Source organism: Trichosurus vulpecula, chromosome 3 (genome assembly GCF_011100635.1).
Source record: "Trichosurus vulpecula isolate mTriVul1 chromosome 3, mTriVul1.pri, whole genome shotgun sequence".
Classification (NCBI taxonomy): domain Eukaryota; kingdom Metazoa; phylum Chordata; class Mammalia; order Diprotodontia; family Phalangeridae; genus Trichosurus; species Trichosurus vulpecula.
In genome coordinates this window covers 95,037,578-95,057,832 of record NC_050575.1, presented here as the reverse complement: position 1 = coordinate 95,057,832, position 20,255 = coordinate 95,037,578, and the positions used below count along the sequence as shown (strand labels likewise).

Genomic DNA, 20,255 nt, shown 5'->3' with positions numbered 1-20,255 from the left:
ACCTAAAACCGAACCCAGTATTTCAAATTTGTTTTAACCAGGATAGAGCACAGAGGAGGATTATTACAGCACTTTTCTGGGATACTAACTACTCTTCACGCAGCTTGAAAATTTTTAAAAATTTGTAGCATTAGTTTTTTGGTAACTACCATATTACACTACTGATTCTTGCTGATCTTTCAATAAAGTAAAATGTCTAAATTTCTTACATGTAAAGTGGTATTAAACCAATTATTGTAAAATGATTTTCTCAAAGTACAGAACTTTACATTTATTCCCTACTGATTTAGTCCTACAAGTTTTAAGGCCATTGTTCCAGGCTTTTGATATATTGTTAAATCCTGATTCTGTCATACCCTTCCTAGATCTGCTTCACTCAAAAAATTGGGTAATCAGCACCACCTTTTGAGTTTTCATCTGAGACAATGACAAAAAAATCTTAAAGACAAGGCCAAGCACCCTTTCCCCTTTGCAGCTATCCAAATAGCATCTGTCTGAGATTGATATGGGACATTGACACCATCAATCCCTGTAATCAATATCTATCTTTCTAGCATGACACTATTAACATTTTTCCTAGAACAATTAGACATTCCTCTAGCTTCAAATCAACTTAATTGAAAGAGTATGCAACCTGATGAAATGTTAGCCCACCTCCAGAGAAAAAATGAGGCTGAATGCAGATAGCAGAATTTTTTTAACTTTCCTCATTTTTCTTTTTAGCCAGTTTCTGGGCTAATAATTCACTATTTCACAAAAACTGTTGGGAAAATTGGAAAATGGTAGGGCAAAAACTGGGCATAGACCAATATCTTACACCATATACCAAAATAAAGTCAAAATGGGTTCATGATTTAGGAGTAAAAGTTGATACTCTAAGTAATTTGGGAAAGCAAGGAATAGTTTACTTATCAGATTTGTGGAAAAGTAAAGAATTCATGACCCAACAAGAGATAGAGAGCATTACAAAATGCAAAATGGATAATTTTGATTATGTCAAATTGAAATGTTTTTGTACAAAAAAAGCCAATGCAACAAGAATTAGGAGGGAAGCAGAAAATTGGGAGAAAATCTTTGCAACTAGTATCTCTGATAAAGGCCTCATCTCTAAAATATACAGGGAGCTAAGCCAAATATATAGGAATACAAGCCATTCCCCAATTGAGAAATGGTCAAAGGATATGAACAGGCAGTTTTCAGAGGAAGAAATTAAAGCTATCTACAGGCATATGGAAAAATGCTCTGGATCGCTGCTGATTAGAGAAATGCAAATCAAAACAACTCTTAGATACCACATCTCTCCTGTCAGATTGGCTAAAATAACAAATCAGGAGAATGATAAATGCTGGAAAGGATGTGGGGAAATTGGAACATTGTTGCATTGCTGGTGGAGTTGTGAGCTGATCCAGCCATTTTGGAGGGCGGTGTGGAACTATGCCCAAAGGGCTATAGAAATGTTCATACCCTTTGACCCAGTAATACCACTTCTAGGGTTGTATCCCAAAGAAATCACACAAGCGGGAAAAGGACCCATATGTACAAGAATATTTATAGCAGCTCTCTTTGTGGTAGCCAAGAATTGGAAAGCAAAGGGATGCCCATCAATTGGGGAATGGCTGAACAAGCTGTGGTATATGAAGGTGATGGAATACTATTGTGCCATAAGAAATGGGGATGATGCAGACTACATAACAACCTGGAAAAACCTACACGACATAATGCTGAGTGAGCGGAGCAGAGCCAGGAGAACGTTGTGCACAGCCACAGATATGTGGATTCTGTGAGGACCAACCCTGACATACTGTGCTTTTCTCAGCAACCTAAAGGGCAAGGACAACTCCAGGGGACTCACAATGGAGAATGCTATCTTCATTCAGAGAAAGAACTGCGAAGTTTGAATACAGACTGAGGCACACTACATGCTCGCCTTTTCTGCTTCTCTTTTGTTTTTGTTTTTGGGTTTTTTTTTTTTGGTTCTGTTTCTTCTTTCTCATGATTCATTCCATTGGTCAAAATTCTTCTCCACGACCTGACTAGAGCATAAATTAATTCAATGCGAAGTTATACATGACAGTTATATGGGACTTCATGCCGTCTTGGGGAGGGAGGGGGGAGGGAGGGGATAAAAACTGGATCTCAAAACTATGTAGAACCATGTGTGGTAAACTAAAAATAAATAAAGAAATTTATTTAAAAAAAAAACTAAATATTTTTGCACATGTAAAAAAAAAAAAAAAGATAAAAAAAGATCACACAACCCACCCAATGCATCTCTCCATCCTTTTCTAAAGGCTATCACAAGAGACTTTGTCAAATGCACTGCTAATATGCTCAGTATAGAAATATTTCCCTAACCAGGCAATAACCCTCTGAGAGAAGGGAAAGAGGCTGATTTGACATAACTTGCTGTTGATAAAAATTCATGTTGATTCAGTGATCACTGTTATGCTTTGACATCTTCACAAGTCATCTAACTAATGCCTTCCAGAACTTGTTGGGAACTCATGTCAAATCTATTTGGTAATTTCTGGAATTAGGAAATCGAGACGTTTGCCCATCTCTGGTCTTCTAAGACATTCCTCATTTTCCAGTCTTCAAAATATTACCAACAGAAATTTAACAGTCACATTGACAGGTTCTTTCAATACAATAGGATGCAATTTATCTGGAGCAGAAGACTTGAACTGATTTAAAGCACTTGGGTGCTCTCTTCCTATCACCTTACCTAATCTTGGGCTTCAATTCCCCCTTAACCATATTTGTTTCACCCTTTCCAGTCTGAAGATCATTCTCCTTGACAGAGAAAACACAAGCAAAATAAGAGTTGAGCAGCTCTGCTTTCACTTTGTCTGTTAACATTACACAGTGTGTCCCTAACAGTAGGACTTCACCTTCTTTGCAGTTCTTGTGCAAATAATCTGAACCTCTCCCCCTCCCAGTCCTACTGGCCTCAATATTTTTTATGTTAAAAATAAAAAATTCCTCTTAATGAGTCTTCTACTTTAGAGTCTTTGGTCGTGAGTTTATGCTTAGGTTCTTTAAACTTTTTGAAGTCTACTTTCCTAAAGTCTAAGATACATGTTTGTTAAGAGTCTCACAGTGGTATATTCTCTTCTCAACTACAGTCACTCGTCTGAGCAGTTGAGTTATATTCCCCCTCTTTGGCTCTAAAGTAAAAATTCTAAGATAATGTGGTCACTTTATCTCAAGGTTCTCCATTACTTCCACTCCATCAATTACTTCCCTTGTTGTCTAGAACTGAGTTACAGAATTGCAGTTCCCTTTGTCAATTCCTCTGCCTTCTGAGAGATGACAATGTTTGCGTGGAAAATGAGAACATATTACATGCTCTACTTTTAACAGAATGAACTTCAATGAGACATTAAGGGAACCCCCTGCACTCCTCCCCTGCCAATCCTCCCATCACTATTGTATCAATGCCTTTATGCCAGTTTTCTGATCTGTATTAGGTAAACAGTCAACACTATCATTTCATCTCTCTGTCTTGCATTGGATACTCCCCCAACTTAAACACCAGAAATATATATACACACATATCAATGCACGTGTGCACGTGCACACACACACACACACACACACACACACACACACACTCTTTAATTCTGCTGCCACTTTTATGAAAACTTTCTTTTTAAACAGTGTTATAATCCGGTCATGAGGGTTCCATATCACCAGGTCTAGAAGGGATTTATGAAGTTACATTTATCTCCTTGAGTTAAAATTCCAAGTTCATTTTATTTATTACATAAATTCTATGTATACAGACACTTAAGACTATATTTTTTCTTTCCTTCTTCTCACATATTTTCTATTATAAATTGTTACCTCCTTTACCACTACTCTTCCTTTGCGGTCAAATCACTTGTCCTCCATATAATTTATACAATCTTTAAAGCTTTATCTCGGAATGATTTTATCTTTCCCTCTCCATATCCAGTTTTCTCTATGAATTACATCAGTAAATTTCTGGACAACCACAATTTTCTCAGTACTCATGAGACATTCTACCCCTAGCCAAACGTGCATCACTCTAGTATTTCAAGTCATGATTCAGAAAAACAAACTGTGTACTTTGGTATCTTTTATGTGACTTTTCACTTTCCATAACTTCCTTTACCTTCCAAAGTTCCAAACTTTAATTGGAAGAGCTGAAAATACTGTCTGTATCTCCAAGTCCTTTGATTAACCTCACTGGAGATAGAGTTTAGGTTTCTTCTGGTAGTAGTCCTTCCCCCATGCATCCGGATCTACAGGTTTTATAAATCTTAGTAGGTTCTCTTGTGACACACGGCATATGGTTTGCTTGTTACGTGTTTCATTTTTAATCAAGTCACTCCCAATAACACTTCCTCATAGTAAAGAGAAACAGTAAGACAAAATCAAGAGATGGCAGTAGAAAAGATGAAATTACATTCCGTATCTGGAAAGCATACATCTGAGTCATAGAATTTAGAGCTAAAAAGGCCCTTATAGATCATCTTATCCAACCTTTTCATTTTACAACTGGGGCAACTGAGGCCTAAGCCGATTAAGCCACTCGTCCAAGGTCATACATGTTTATGTAGTAGACATAAGAATCAAATTCATATCTTCTGATTCTAAGTATTTTCCCTTCTTACTAAATTGCTACTTGTTGGTTTTGAGTCTGAGATTCAATCTTCCACAATTTCAGTTCTCTCTAAACAATGATTTTCCTACAACAGCTTCGAAGGACCCTTGGTCTTCAGAAAAGACTGAAGCCATCTGGCACATGTTTATCTACATTCACACTTTCACAGTGCTACCTCAACATAGCTAATGCCAGACCTTCCTGATTACTCTGGACCCGGTCCACAATTAACCCCCTTCCATCTCTAGCCTCTTCATTTGCTTTCCTCTTCACAGCTGTTTTCCCTTCTACCTTCAGATATTAGTTTCCCTTATCTTACCTTCGAACTTAATTGCACACTATACATCCCTTCCCACACTCTATATTCTTGCCAAATTAGACTCCTAGCTACTTCCTAATATCATTCTACACTTGCCTAGCTCTATGAACTGATCTTCCTAAAGTACAGGTCTGACCACATCATTCCCCTTTCCAATCAACTTCAATGGCTCTCTATGACCTATGCTTTTTAATTTGTATTTTTTTTTCAAAACTTTATTTCACTGCATAGTAGCAAATAGCTTTGACAACCATGATACTACTGGCCAAAGTTTTGTGAAATTACTGCTGACACCAAAAAAAAAAATCTCTGGGAATGCTGGTGGGGAGATGATGGAGGGCCACCTGCCCCATGGAGGTACAATGAAGCAGTTTGCTGCACCACTGTCTTTTGCAGTCAAGAAGCACCTCCTAAATAATCATGAGCATCACATTAGTGTTCTTACAAGGGGACTGGAAAAGACTCTACTTCCTCCAGGCAGTCATCATATGTAGCCTGGTAGTCCTCATGTGGCTTAATCATGATCATACAAGTTGGGCGCTTAGAGCCAGCAGCTGCTCCCAAATCTGTTTTCGAGGGAACACAGGCATAAGGCACACTCACAACCTTACACATAATGGGGAGATGGTAGTATACCTCAATGGCCAGTGTGTCCCCAGCCAAAACCATAATCCCCTTTTCTAAGGAATTTCTGAACTTCCTTCATGCCTTGCAGAGTCTGCTTCTACTTCATGGCTTTCTTTAGGCACTTATATGGCAGCGGGATGCCAGGGGCTGTGCAATAGGGTTCAGGTTCGACAGCATCTCCTCCTATATGCGCCCAGGAGCCCTGGAACTCTCCAGCGCCGCCTCCAACTCCTCCACTTTCCACTTTACTTTGGTCATCTCTGCGGCACCACCAGCCACCAAGACCACAGGCTTCTGATCCTCCTGAAGCACACCTTCTTTGTGTTCTTAATGCTTGACAAAGTACCTTACACATCACAGGTGTTTTAACAGATGTCTGCCAAATTAAATCTTAAAACAAACTTCTTGATCCTACTGCTCCTTAAATGTCTTCCAATTTGCCTATTTCATTTGATTTTCGAAACTTTTTAATGAGTGGTCTATACCTGTTGTTTCTGGGTTTTCCGCCAATCTCCTTTACAAACAGAATCCTTGTTCCTGCCCTGCCCCACCCCGTCTACTTCCATAAAATTCAAAGGGTTTTGATTTAGTCTTCATCCTCCCTGACCAAAGTTCCTTTTTGCAATTCTCTTGTCATTCGGTTTATATGATGCCAGGTATGTTGGCTATCCTCTTACCTCAGTAACTCCTCTCTCACTTCCACCTTATACTTCTCCTTTTTAGATTTCCTAGAAGTTTGATCCTCATCCATCCTTGCCTTCCCTTCCCTCTACATACTAACAGTTGGGAACATAAAGGCCAAGACCCACATAAAGTTGTCATCCAGTCCATTAAGTATCTATTAAGCATTTATGTGCAGCATCCTATACTGAGCACTGGGTAGATAACAGCAACTGTAGCAGCAGGGTAGTGGGAAAACAATGACACCCTGGCATGGTTCAGTGCTGTCAATAGTGAGACTATGATAGTGGCAGCAATCCCAGCCTGAAGGCAATAGCTCCAACAGCACCTTAGATGATGAGACAGTGGAAAGGACAGTGGCACCCTACTTTGCAGGCCTTAGCCAAGCTGGGAATAGGAGTGCAGAATTCAGCTAATATGGGAAGGCAGCAAACCAGTATGTGGGCCAAGTAGGCTGGAAGCAGCCTAAGTGAGCCCCTAGCCAGCTAGGTGGGCCAAAAGTGAAAAAGTGTCTTAGGCAGATAACTAGGCACAAGGACAGGCTCGTTCAGGCTCTTTTTGCTGTTTGATAGGGCTCACTCAGCTTTTTAGAAGGATGAAGCGGTGGGTTATTTATGCTAAAAAGTTGACACCTATGTTATTGACGGTAAGATGTTAAATGTTGTGGGCCAGAATATGGTAGAACTGAGGAGGTATGAATTAACTCCCCACAATACCAACTGGGGCTGTTGGTTTTTGTCTTTGTTTTTTCAATTAAAAATTTTCCAATTAATAAGCATTTATTTTCTCTTTCCATCTCCTCTCCTACTGAAAAACAGAAAACCCTTGTAACAGACATAGTCAAGCAAAATAAATTCCTATGTTGGCCATGTCCAAAAATGTATGTCTCGTTCTACATATTTAGTCCTTTACCTGTTTGTCAGGAGGTGGGAAGCATGCTCCATCATCAGTCCTCTGATATCACAGTTTGTAATTTTAAGCAAACAACAGATCTGGGGCAGACTAGTTAACTCTGCCATTAGGTGGATGGCTATGAAATACAGCTTCAGGTCTTCTGAATAAGAGGGATTTTAAAGCGTTTCGGGTCTTTGGTGGTGACCTGAGACCCCAGGGAAGCTCCTTTTAACCTTCGAGAACCAGTTATCTGTTTCTATTTTTATGAACTGCTTTAACTCTCTGGGATATTGGAATATGTTTTTAGTAAAAGGCTATTTGTTTGAACTTTCAGGGATCTCATTGATCCATTGCACCACATGTAAAAGTACAAGTGGGGCAGTGTATATACAAAGACAAAAAGTTCCTCATACTTGAGAGTCTTACAATGCACTGCAGGGAAACGACACATAAACATAAGAACATACATAATAATTTGAGGGACAGAGAGAGAACAACTCAGAAAATCAGGAAAGGGGTTTTGTAAGGAGAGGCCCTGGGCACTGAGCCTTGAAGGGAGCTAGGGATTATAAGAGGTGTAAAAGAGTAGAGTGTCTTTTACAGAGCCTGAGCAAAGACAGAAAGAGGACGTGTAATTTCATGTACAAGGAACAGCAATTAGGCAAATATGATTGAAAAAGAAGACTATGTGATATGGAACAGAAAAAAATGAACTTGGAGCAAGACTGTGAAGGACTTGAAAATGTCCACTGAGGAGTCTGTGCTTGCTACCTGATGCAGCTGTGGGCCCCTGAAGGTTCTTGAGCAGGCAAGGGGCAGGATCAGTTCTGAGGCTTGAGAAAATTACTGTGACAGCCAAGAGAAAGAAGGACTGGAGAAGGAAGAGACTAAGAAGGAAAGCATCCAATTAGAAAGTCATCATTGTAGGTTAGGTGAGTGGTGATGAGGGCCTGGTGCTGGCTTCAAAAACTGAGAAAAAGGACCAAACACAAGAAATTAGATTCAAGAAGAACTGCTGAATGAAGAGAAGGGGAATGAGAAAGAATGAAGAGAAGAAAATGACTCCACGGAGGCAAACCTGTATGACATAACGGTTATCTGAACCTATGTATCCTGGACAGAAATGAAGAAACACTGGATTGAGATTAGTTTTGATTCTAGACGTGTTGCATGTGAGATGCTCTTGGAGCATCCACTTGTAGGTCCATCAGGCAACTGGTGATATGGAAGTGGAACTTGAGACAGAAAATGGAAATAGAAATTGATAGATCTGAGAAAGGATTACATGGAAATGATGATTAAACCTCTGGGAGTTGATGATATTACTAAGAGAAAGGGTGTATCTACATGTAGGAGAACAGAACCTGGATAATAACCCACAAAAAGAAATTGAAAAGGAACTATTAATCACATAGCAACAGAACCAAGATAATGCGTGGTCACAAAAACCCAGGGAAGAAGAGTATATCCAGGAAGAGGAGGAGTTAAGAGTAAAAATTTTCAGAGAGGTCAAGAAAGATAATGATTGCAAAAAAGCTATTTGATGTAGCAATCAAGAGATCATTGGTAATTTTGGGGAAGAGATTCAGTTGAGTGGTGAGAAGTGACTAGACTAGGAGACGAAGAAAGAGGCAAAAAGCATAGATTTTTTTTTTCTGCTACCAGCCTGGCTCTGAAAGGGAGGAGACATATAAAATAACTTGAGAGAATGGTAGGCTGAAGTGAATGGTGGGAGTGGGGTGGGGCAAATGGGGTTAAGCAACTTGCCCAAGGTTAAACAGCTAGTAAGTACCTGAGGTCACATTTGAACTCAGGCCCTCCAGACTCCAGGTGCTCTATCTACTATACCACCTAGCTGCGCCTTGAAGGTTTTTCTTAAAAATGGAAAAGACCTAGGCATGTTTGTTGAGAGCAGAGCAAGAGGCAATAAGTGAGGAGAAAGTGAAGATTAAGAGAGAGAAAAGACACGACTGAGGAAACAAGTTGCTGGAGGAGATGGGAGGGTAGGGAATCAAAGCACAAGTAGAGATGTTGAAAAAAAATTAAGAAAACATTAAAAAAAAGTAGATATAATCAAACAAGAGATAAAGAGCATTACAGGATGTAAAATGGATAATTTCGATTACATCAAATTGAAAAGGTTTTGTACAAACAAAAACAATGTAGCCAAGATTAGAAGGAAAGCAGGAAATTGGGAAAAAATTTTACAGCAAGTTTCTCTGATAAAGGCCTCATTTCCCAAATACGAGTTAAATTTGTAAGAATATGAGTCATTCCCCAATTGATAAAGTCAAAGGATATGAGCAGGCAGTTATCAAAAGAAGAAATCAAAGCTATCTATACTCATATGAACAAATGCTCTAAATCATTACTCATTAGGGAAATGCAAATTAAAATAACTCTGAAGCACTATCTTATACCTCTCAAAATGGCTAATGTGACAGAAAAGGAAAACGACAAATGTTGGAGGGGATGCAGAAAAAGAGAGATGATGCACTGCTGACAGAGCTGTGAACTGATCCAATCATTCTGAAGAGCAATTTGGGACTATGCCCCAAGGGCATATCCGGTGATCCAGCAATATCACTACTAGGTTTGTACCCCAAAGAAATCAAAGGAAAAGGACCCATATGTACATAAATATTGATTGTGGCTCTTTTCATGGTAGCAAAGAATTAGAAATTAAGGGGATGCCCAGCAACTAGGGAATGGCTGAACAAATTATGGTATAAGGCCTATGAGAAATGATGAGCAAGATGCTTTCAGAAAAACCTAGGAAAACTTAAATGAACTGATGCAGAGTGAAACAAGCAGGAGAACATTGTATACAGTAACAGTAATACTGTATGATGATCAACTGTGAATGACTTAGCTATTCTCAGCAACACAATGGTCCAAGATAATTCTGAAGGACTTATGATAAAATGCTATCCACCTCCAGAGAAACAACTGGAGTCTTAATGCAGATTGAAGAGTTTTCTTTTACAACATGGATAATAAGGAAATGTTTGACATGACTACACATGTACAATCTATGTTAAACTGCTTGCCTTCTTAAGGAGAGAATTTGGAACTTAAAATTTAAAAAAATGAATGTTAAAAATTTTTTGTTTACATCTGAGGAAAAAAAAATTAAATGTAACAAACAAAGAAGTAGAAGGGTTGACCCTAGTGAGGATAAGGTAAGAGTACCTCCCAGTCAGAGACCAGAACAAAGGAAAAGAAATTGGGGATGATGTTGAGCTGTTTTGAAATGAGTAGGTGAAGGCATTAACAACAGATGATGGCTTCTCTTTTCTCTGCAAACTAGGAGGTGATAGCTTGATGAAAGAAGAAGGTTTGATGCAGATGTGGAAAGTGGGATAAAGAGTCAATTGGGGAAGAATAAAAGGAATATCATGCAGCAGTATGGGCCCAGTTCCTCGCCTCCTATTCTAAAAACTCAAATGAATGCTCAATCTTATTCTCAAAAATGAGAAACTAAAATTAATGGTAATGATTGCAATATTCTGTGTTATCCTCAGGTGATTTCCACCCTCTCCCCCTTTGGCTCAGTCACTCTCAGTACAAAAAAGATTTCATTCTACATTCATTCTCTGTAAAAACTCATACTTATACTCATGCCTTCAATTTCCAACTCTATGCCAAAGAATTCCAAATTCACACCTTCTGCCTTTGTCCTCTAGGATCTTATTTCCACTTGTCAACAAGACACCTCCATGAGGAAGTTCAACTGTCACCTTAAGTTCAACATAATGCAAAATAATCATTTTTTCCACTCAAACAAGTCACACTTGCAACGTCTACATTTATTCACAGAGGACAACATCACTGTAAAATACAAAAGTGCAAGGGTATGGTTATGCAAACAAATATAAGGATACTCAAAAAACTCCCCGAGAGGCCACTGCCGCCGCCCAGAGACCGCTGAAACCCCCGTCCGTCCATCCGCCGCCACTACTCACTCTGGGCACAGATCATTCAGTCATGGATAAAAATGAGCTGGTGCAGAAGGCCAAATTGGCTAAGCAGGCTGAGAGATATGATGACATGGCAGCCTGCATGAAGTCTGTAACTGAGCAAGGAGCTGAATTATCCAATGAGGAGAAGAATCTTCTCTCTGTCGCTTACAAAAATGTTGTAGGGTTGTTTCAAGTATTGAGCAAAAGACGGAAGGTGCTGAGAAAAAACAGCAGATCGCCCGAGAATACAGAGAGAAAATTGAGATCGAACTAAGAGATATCTGCAATGATATACTGTCTCTATTGGAAAAGTTCTTGATTCCTAATGCTTCACAAGCAGAAAGCAAAGTTTTCTATTTGAAAATGAAAGGAGACTACTACCGTTATTTGGCTGAGGCTGCTGCTGGTGATGACAAGAAAGGAATAGCGGATCAATCACAACAAGCATATCAAGAAGCATTTGAAATCAGCAAAAAGGAGATGCAACCAACGCATCCTATAAGACTGGGTCTGGCTTTGAACTTCTCTGTGTTCTGTTATGAGATCCTGAACTCTCCAGAGACAGCTTGCTCCCTTGCAAAGACAGCTTCTGATGAAGCCAATGCTGAACTTGATACATTAAGTGAAGAATCATACAAAGACAGCACACTAATAATGCAATTACTGGGAGACAACTTGACATTGTGGACATCGGACACCCAAGGAGATGAAGCTGAAGCAGGAGAAGGAGGGGAGAATTAACCAGCCTTCCAACTTTTGTCTGCCTCATTCTGAAATTTACACAGTAGACCATTTGTCATCCATGCTGTCCCACAAATAGTTTTTGTTTACAATTTATGACAGGTTTATGTTACTTCTATTTGGATTTCTATATTTCCCATGTGGTTTTTATGTTTAATGTTAGGGGAGTAGAGCCAGTTAACATTTGGGGAGTTATCTGTTTTCATCTGAGGTGGCCAATATGGGGATGTGGAATTTTTATACATATTTTACATGTTTGGCATAGTACTTTTGGTACATTGTGATTTCACAAGGCCAGTGTTAAAACAGCTTCCATGTCTAAGCAAAGAAAACTGCCTACATATTGGTCTGTCATGGTGTGGGGATAAAGGGATAATTGGTTCCAGCCACAGGTGTAGTTATTGTGGGTACTTTAGGGTTGGAGCACTCATGGCTGTGGTAGAAACAGATGTCCCATAGATACTACATGTCATTCCATGTGTTGTCTGTGGAATACACAATCTCAGCGTGTACACCTCCATGATTGCAGTTGCAAAAGTGTTCCTTAAGACAAAGTTTTAACCCAGTCAATTTACTCCGGAGAAGGGCAGAAACAGTTCACATTCCATTATTTGTAAAGTTACCTGCTGTTTGCTTTCATTATTTTTGCTACACTCATTTTATTTGTATTTAAATGGTTTAGGCAACCTAAGAACAAATGTACAAGTAAAGATGCAGTAAAAATGAATTGCTTGATATTCATAAAGTCACTGTATATCAAGCATAGCAGTAAAACAAAAAACCCATGTATTTAACTTTTTTTAGGTTTTTTGCTTTTGTGATTTTTTTGATACTTGCCTAACATGCATGTGCTGTAAAAATAGTTAACAGGGAAATAACTTGAGATGATGGCTAGCTTTAATGTCTTATGAAATTTTCATGAGCAATCCAAGCAAAAGTGTTAAGAACATGTGTATTAAGTTGATGTAAGTGGAATAAAAGTTTTATGAATGGAAAAAAAAACTCCCTGAGAAAGAAGCAAACACAAATCCATACAACATACATAGAATTAGGTATCACAAGAAATATCATTTCCCCTCTTTCATGCTATAATCACAAAATAACTTACTGGTAAGATAAATACATCTCCTTACATTGTAACAAGAAGCAACCAAGCTGGATGGCAATCAGAAAAATATCTGCAAATGTGGCTACTGGCATGAAGCTCAAATTGACATTAATATGCAGAAATTTCTCAGCACCCAAAAAACCCTACACCAACAATAATACTGCCACTAGATGGCGATAGTTACAACACAACATCAGAGATCAAGAACTAAATTTGGGGAGAATGGAGAAAAGGCAGGGACTTGGCTGACCTCTCCCCAAAACCCCTCTGGATAACTTTAAATAATACCTCACAACAAATTCTGGAGCAGTATGAACCCACAAAAGGATGGGATGAAACAATTTTCCAGCCCAAGACAACTTAGAAGGTCAGCAGGAAAGATATGTTGCATTGGGGTAAGAGGAGAGAGCCATCCAGCCCACACCCCAACAAACCAGCAGTAGGCCTTGGGAGCAAATGAATCAGTGTCAGCAGTGGCTCAGTCTACAGACTGGGTCAGACAACTTGTCAGACTATTACAGGGGTCCCTTTGGTGGTATTAGAGCTGGACTCTGTTGGACTGCCCATACTTGGATCTGGGTTGCAAATCTAGGGAGAGGAGGAGCACAAGCCCACCAGAGCTTGCAACTAAAGGGGAGTGGGGACCCTTGGTTGCAATTCCAAGGTGGAAAAGGGTGCTTATGGTCACTCACAGAACAGAGGGCAGGCCAGGAGATTATTAAACACACTTCTCCTTAGATCATACCACCTTGGAAGAAGCAAAAACAGGTCCCCAAAATTAGCTCTGAAAACAGCTGCACAAAAAAAACCTGAAGCTTGGGACAGTGCCTCTTCTACTCTGGAAGCAAAGCCCCGCTTCAGCATAGTTAAATGTCTAGAAATAAGCTGGAAAAATTAGCAAACAGGAGAAAAAGATCTTGACTACAGAAAATTATTATGGTGACAGGGAAGATCAAAACACAAACTCAGAAGAAGACAACAAAGTCAAAAGTGCTACATCAAAAGCCTCAAAGAAAAATATGATTTAGTCTCAGTCCACAGAGGAGCTTTAAAAGGGTTTTAAAAATCAAATAAGAAAGGTACAGGAAAAATCAGGAAGAGAAATTAGAGTGATTCAAGAAAATCATGAAAAAAGAGTCAATAGCTTGGTAAAGGAGGCACATAAAAATAATGAGAAGAAAATAATACCCCAGAAAAGAAAAAATTATATGAGTAATTATAGCTTAGAATGTGAATGGGACGAATTTACCCATAAAATGGAAACTGACAGCTGACTAAAAATGATTACAACAATATGTTGCTTTCAACAAATGCTATAAAAATGAGAAATACACACAAACACAAAATAAAGGTCAGGAGAAGAATTTACTATATAAAAAAAGCAAAGATAGTAATCACGATTTCAGACAAAGTTAAAGCTAAAATAGACTTAATCAAAAGAGAAAAATAGGGAAACTACATTATGTGTTAAGACCATCATTTGATGAGACTTCTCAACCCACAAACACCAAAGACCATGGAGCAGATTAATGGGAAAACTGCTGAATTGGGGTGAGAGCTGTCCAGCCCCAGCCCTGGGGGTGGTGGAGGTGGTGTGGTGGTGGTGGCAGCAGCAGCAGAAAACTCCAGCAGCTGCTTCCAAAGCTCCAGCGTCAGCTGCTTTTGGAGTCCCTGGCCCACGTGGTGGGAAGAATCAAGCAGCGGATAAGAGCAGGAGTGCAAGGAGCGCTTTGCTGGCACAGAGGCAGCTTTGCCCTGCTTGGCAGTTCTTGGGGGAGGAGGAGTACTGCTGAGGGAGAACTTGCTGTGTAGAAGTAGCTCTGAAAACAGCAGCACAGCCCCTACAGCTTGGGACAAAGTACTCTCTACAAGCAGTTGTAGCCTGACAAAAAGCTCAAAGGTCAAGTAGTTGGCTGGGAACATGACCAGGCAGCGCAAAAGGACTCATACTCAGACTATAGAATCTTTTTTTGGTGACAAAGCCAGAAGAAGTCAATGATGTCAAAGATCCTACATCAAAAGCCAAACATCAAAAATGTTATAGCCAAATTCCAGAACTCCCAGGTCAAGGAGAAAGTACCTCAAGCAGCCAAAAAGAAACAATTCAAGGAGAGCATTCTGGGAAGATGGTGTAGTAGGTCAGAAAATTCCAAGCTCTTCAGATTTCCTCCACAAACAAGACAAAATAGCACCTCAGGGTCAACACAGAGCAACAAAAATAAACAAGAGTTGGGGCAGAACAGTGATCCTCCTGGGACAACCAGAGAAGATCCGAAGAAAGGTCCCAGGATGGAAGTTTTGGCCTGAGTGAAGTGTAAACAACTCTAGGCTTGCTCCACTGAAACAGCAAGCAGCAATCTCTGAGGACAGCTGGGTTGGGAAGTAGTCTCGACCTCAGCCACAGGAATTTTCACCTCCTGGAAAAGTGTGGGGAGTTGGGGGAAGTTTGAGGCAGTCTCAGCTGATAAAGAACACCAGCCCTGGCCATGCTGCCAAGATATGGTGAGGATGCTGCTGGCTGGGGACACTTATAGGAGAGCTGAGTTCCTGGCCTCAGTTCCAGACCAGAATGGTCATAGCCACTGGAGGGTTCTCAGGGAGAAAGAGCATTTCTAATATAATGTACAAAGGGGACCTAGCTGTGGCTTGAAAGTGGCAAGGAGTACAGAGGTTGGAACCAAGACAAAGCTAAAAAAATTACAATAAGAAGAACCTGAGGCCAGAGGCATCCACCTCCAGCCCCCTTCCACTACTCCCCCCACCACTAGAAGTGATTATAATAATAAGCTGCTAAATAAATTTTTTAAATGAGCAGGCAAAAGAGAAAGAACCCAACCATATACAGTTACAATGGGAATAGAGAAGATTGGGATTTGTCTTCAGAGGAGGATACTGAAACCAAAAAAGTCTCTCCTACCCCAAAGAGTAACATCAAAAAGAATTCATAGAAAAACTAAAAACTTAAAAAAAAAACAAATAAGAGAGATTGAGGAAATTTTTTTGAAAGGTAAAAACAATCCAAGAAAAACAAGACAATTATAAAAAGAAGGTCAACCAACTAGAAAAGGAGATCCAGAATCTTAAGGAAGAAAATGACTCCTTGAAAACTGGAATTGGGCAAGGGGAAGCCAGTGAAGTTATAAGGGCTCAAAAAATAATAAAATATAAAGAATGAAAAAATTAGAAGACAATGTGAAACAGCTTATGAAAAAACAACTGATCAGAAAACAGAACAAGAAGAGAAAACATAAGAATAACAGGACTACCTGAAAGCTAAGATCAAAAAGAGAATCTTGATACAATAGAAGAAATAATTAAAGAAAACTCTCCTGAAGTGTTAGAATAAGAGGGTAAAATAGAAACAGAGAAACTCCACTGATCAACCACCTGAAAAAGATTCTCAGAGGAAAACCTACAGGAATATCATAGCCAAATTCCAAAACCCCCAGGTTAAGGAGAAAACATCATAAATAACAAGAAAAAAACAATTCAAATATAGTGGAGCCACCATTAGAATCACATAAGACCTAGCAGCAGCTGCACTAGAAGACTGCAGATCTTCAAACACTATATACTGAAGAGCAAAAGAACTGAGCTTACAACCAAAAACGTCATACCCAGGAAAGTCAGGTATAATCCTGAATTTAAAAAAAAAAAAAGGACATTCAATGAATTGACAGACTTTCAGGATTTTATTACAAAAAGACCAGAACTGAATAGAAAATTTGCCATACAAGATCTAAGAGAAATAGAGGGTAAACATCAAAGACTTAATTACAAGGGACTCAATAAGCACAAATTGTTCACTTTTTATATGTGAAAATGTAAACCATATGTCTAAGATTGTCATTAGTAATTTGGTAAGTCAAAAGAAAGAGCGGGGTAGAGCTGAGTATGATGTGATTCACAAACATGATATAGAAAAGGCAAAAAGAATGATTATCTCATACAAATGAGGTGCAAGAGAAGAACTGGTACAAAGGAATTAGATGGGGGAGGAAGGTGGGTAGCTCTGAAACTCTACTCATTGGGAATGGGATAAAGAAGGAACAATACATATATACCTAGAAGAGTATAAAAGTCTTCTAAATTCAGAGAGAAACAAGAGGGCAAGAGTATAGGGAAGGGGGAGAGAATAAGGGAGGGATTTCTGAAGTGGAGGCAGGTTAAAGAATAGGAGGGCAAGGTAGCAGGTAGAAGTAAAGTAGAGGACTGTGCAGGCATAGAGTAGGGTGGAAAGGCTAGTGGGGAAAATAGGAAGAGGAAAATATACAAAAAGTAATCATAGTTTAGAATGAATGGGATGAATTTACCCATAAAACGGGACCTGAATAGCAGATTAAAAATTTGAATTCAACAATATATTGCTTTTAGGAAATGCTATAAAAATGAGAAATACACATGAACACAAAATAAAGGTCAGGAATAGAATTTATTATGTAAAAAAGCAAGGACAGTAATCATGATCTGAGACAAAAGTTAAAGCTAAAATCTGATCTAGTCAAAAGAGAAAAATAATAGGGAAACTACCCTATGTGTCTGTCATATTAATCAACAGTTTTTGACTATATAAAATAACTACACAATATTAAAAAATAGAATATACTTGCCAAAAAAGAGGAACTAAACAAATATAAACACAAAACACCTTTTATACAAAGTTAGATTTAAATAATTGAAGGAATATGTATTTTGCAAGGGTAGGTAAGGCTAGTACAATAAAAAAATGACAATTCTACCTAACTAATCTATTTATGTAATACCATCCCAATTAAAATATTAAAAATTCATACTGAGTCAGAAAAAATAATAGGGTTCATTTGAAAGAGCAGAGGGTCAAAAATTTCAAGGAAACCAGGGGAAAAAGATGTAAAAGAACTAGATTCAGTAGTATCAGACCCTAAACCATATTATAAGGTGAGAGCAGCATTGAAATATAAAATTGATAATTTTGATAATTTTAAATAAAAAATTTCCTGTATAAGTCCTATGTAACCAAGAATAGAAGGAATGCAGAAAAATTGAGGAAAATAATCTCACAATCTCCGATATAGAATGTGATTGGGTCAGAACTTTTTTATGGTATAGGAAATGATGAACTGGTGGATTCAGAAAAATATGGAAAGACTTGGACTTACAAAGGAAGATGCTATCCACCTACAGAGAAATAGATGACATAGGGAAATAAGCATAATGCAGTTTTACGTATATGCCTTTGAGTGTATATCTGTATGTTTATGGATTATCTATGTGTATTATGTGTATATATATATGTATATGTGCATGTGTGTATACATACATATCTGTTCTTAACTGTAGCTTTCTTGAAGGAGAAGGGGGGGAAAATAAAGTAAAAAGTGCACAGCAGAGGATAAAAGAAAACATACAAGGAAGCAAAGATGGACAGCTTTGAAAATAATGTGTAGTATTTATTATATAGGTTTTCTTGAAATGGAAATTTATTGCTTATACAGAATCCTCTCTTATGGTCTCCTGATTTTTTTTTCTTTTCTTATTTTGTATTTAAGTGTAAAATAAATGCAAATATAATAAAAAAATGAAGTTTGGGGAAAAAAATAAACAATTTAAATACTGTGGAGCCACAGTCAGAATAATACAAGATTTAGCAGTTTCTACATTAAAGAATCAGAGGGCTTGGAATATGATATTCTGGAGGGCAAAAGAGCTGGGATTACAACCAAGAATCACTTACCCTGCAAACTGAGTATAATCCTTCAGGGTAAAAAAAAAATGGATACTTAACGAAACAGAGGACTTTCAAGTATTCCTGATGAAAAGACCAGAGCTGAACAGAAAATCTTACTTTCCAATACAGGATTCAAGAGAAGCATAAAAAGATGAAGAGCAAAGAGAAATCCTAAGGGAGTCAATAAACTTAACTATTTATATTCCTACATGGGAAAATGATACTTAAAACTCCTAAAAATTTTCTCAATATTAGGGCAGTTAGAAGGAGTATACATAGACAGAGGGCACAGGTATGAGTTGAATATGATGGGATTATTATCTAAAACAAATTAAGGAGTGAGAAAGAGGAATGCACTAAGAGAAAATGAAAGGTGGAACGAGGTAAATTATCATAAAAGGGGCATGAAAAGAGCTTTAACAATGGAGGTGAAGATGGAGGAAGTGAAGGGAAGTGCATGAGCCTTACTCTCAATGGAAGTGGCTCAAAGAGAAAATAACATAACAAACTCAGCTGGGTATAGAAATCTATAGTAAGGCACAGGAAAACAAAGGCAGAAGAGTACATGGGGTGGGGGGTGGAGAAAAGGCCAGTGCAGTGGCACATTGATAGAAGGGAGGGTGGACTGATAAAAGTCAGAAGCAAAATACTTGAAATTGTGAAGAGCGAGAGTAGGATAAAAAGGGGAAAATAGGATGGAGAGAAATACATAGTAATCAGAACTGTGAAAAAAATTTACAGCCAGTTTCTCTGATAAAGACCTCATTTCTCAAATGTATAGAGAACTGAGTCAAATTTATAGAAATAAGGGCCATTCCCCAACTGGTAAATGGTCAAAGCATATGAACAGTTTTCAGATCAAAGCTATCTACAGTCATATGAAAAAATATTATAAGTCATTATTGATTAGAGAAATGCAAATTAAAACAACTCTGAGGTGCCACCTCACACCTATCAGATTGGCTACTATAACAAAAACGGAAAATGATAGCAGGGAGGAGCCAAGATGGCGGCTTGAAAACAGGGACTTGCTTAAGCTCTCCCCCAAATCCCTCCAAACACCTGTAAAAAATGACTCTAAACAAATTCTAGAGCTATAGAACCCACGTAATAACAGAATGAAACAAGTCTCCAGCCAAAGATGGCCTGGAAGGTCACTGGGAAGGGTCTATCACAGCGTACTGGGAGCGAAGGACTGCCCAATATGGGCCATGCCAGGTCAGACCAGGCCAGAGTAGACCTGGCAGAGCAGGCCTCAGAATCACTGAACTGTGGCAGTGTCCAGACTTCTCAACCCACAAACACCAAAGACAATGGAGCAGTTCAGTGGGAACACTGCTAGATATGGGTGACAGTAGCATGCGGGCCTGCTACAGCCCCAGGGTGGCAGAGGCAACTGCTTCCAGCTCCAGGCCCACACAGTAGGGAGAATCAAGTGGCTGATCAGAGCAGGAATACAGGGATAGCTTTGCTGGCCCTCAGGCAGGATTCTCTTGCTTTGCTCTGCCTGGATCTGGGTCATAGTCTTGGTTGGTGGTTCTTGGGGGAGGAGGAGCGTGGGTGTGGTACAGCTTGTGGTGGCTGTG

General features: G+C 38.9%; 1 protein-coding gene and 1 pseudogene across 2 annotated transcripts in view; one reads left to right on the top strand and one right to left on the bottom strand.

Annotated features, from left to right (window-relative positions):
• The window catches only part of FAF2 (Fas associated factor family member 2), a 97,113-nt gene that overhangs the window by 42,758 nt on the left and 34,100 nt on the right, over window positions 1-20,255 (bottom strand). The window lies entirely within an intron of this gene.
• Window positions 11,121-12,076, top strand: LOC118841741 (annotated as a pseudogene).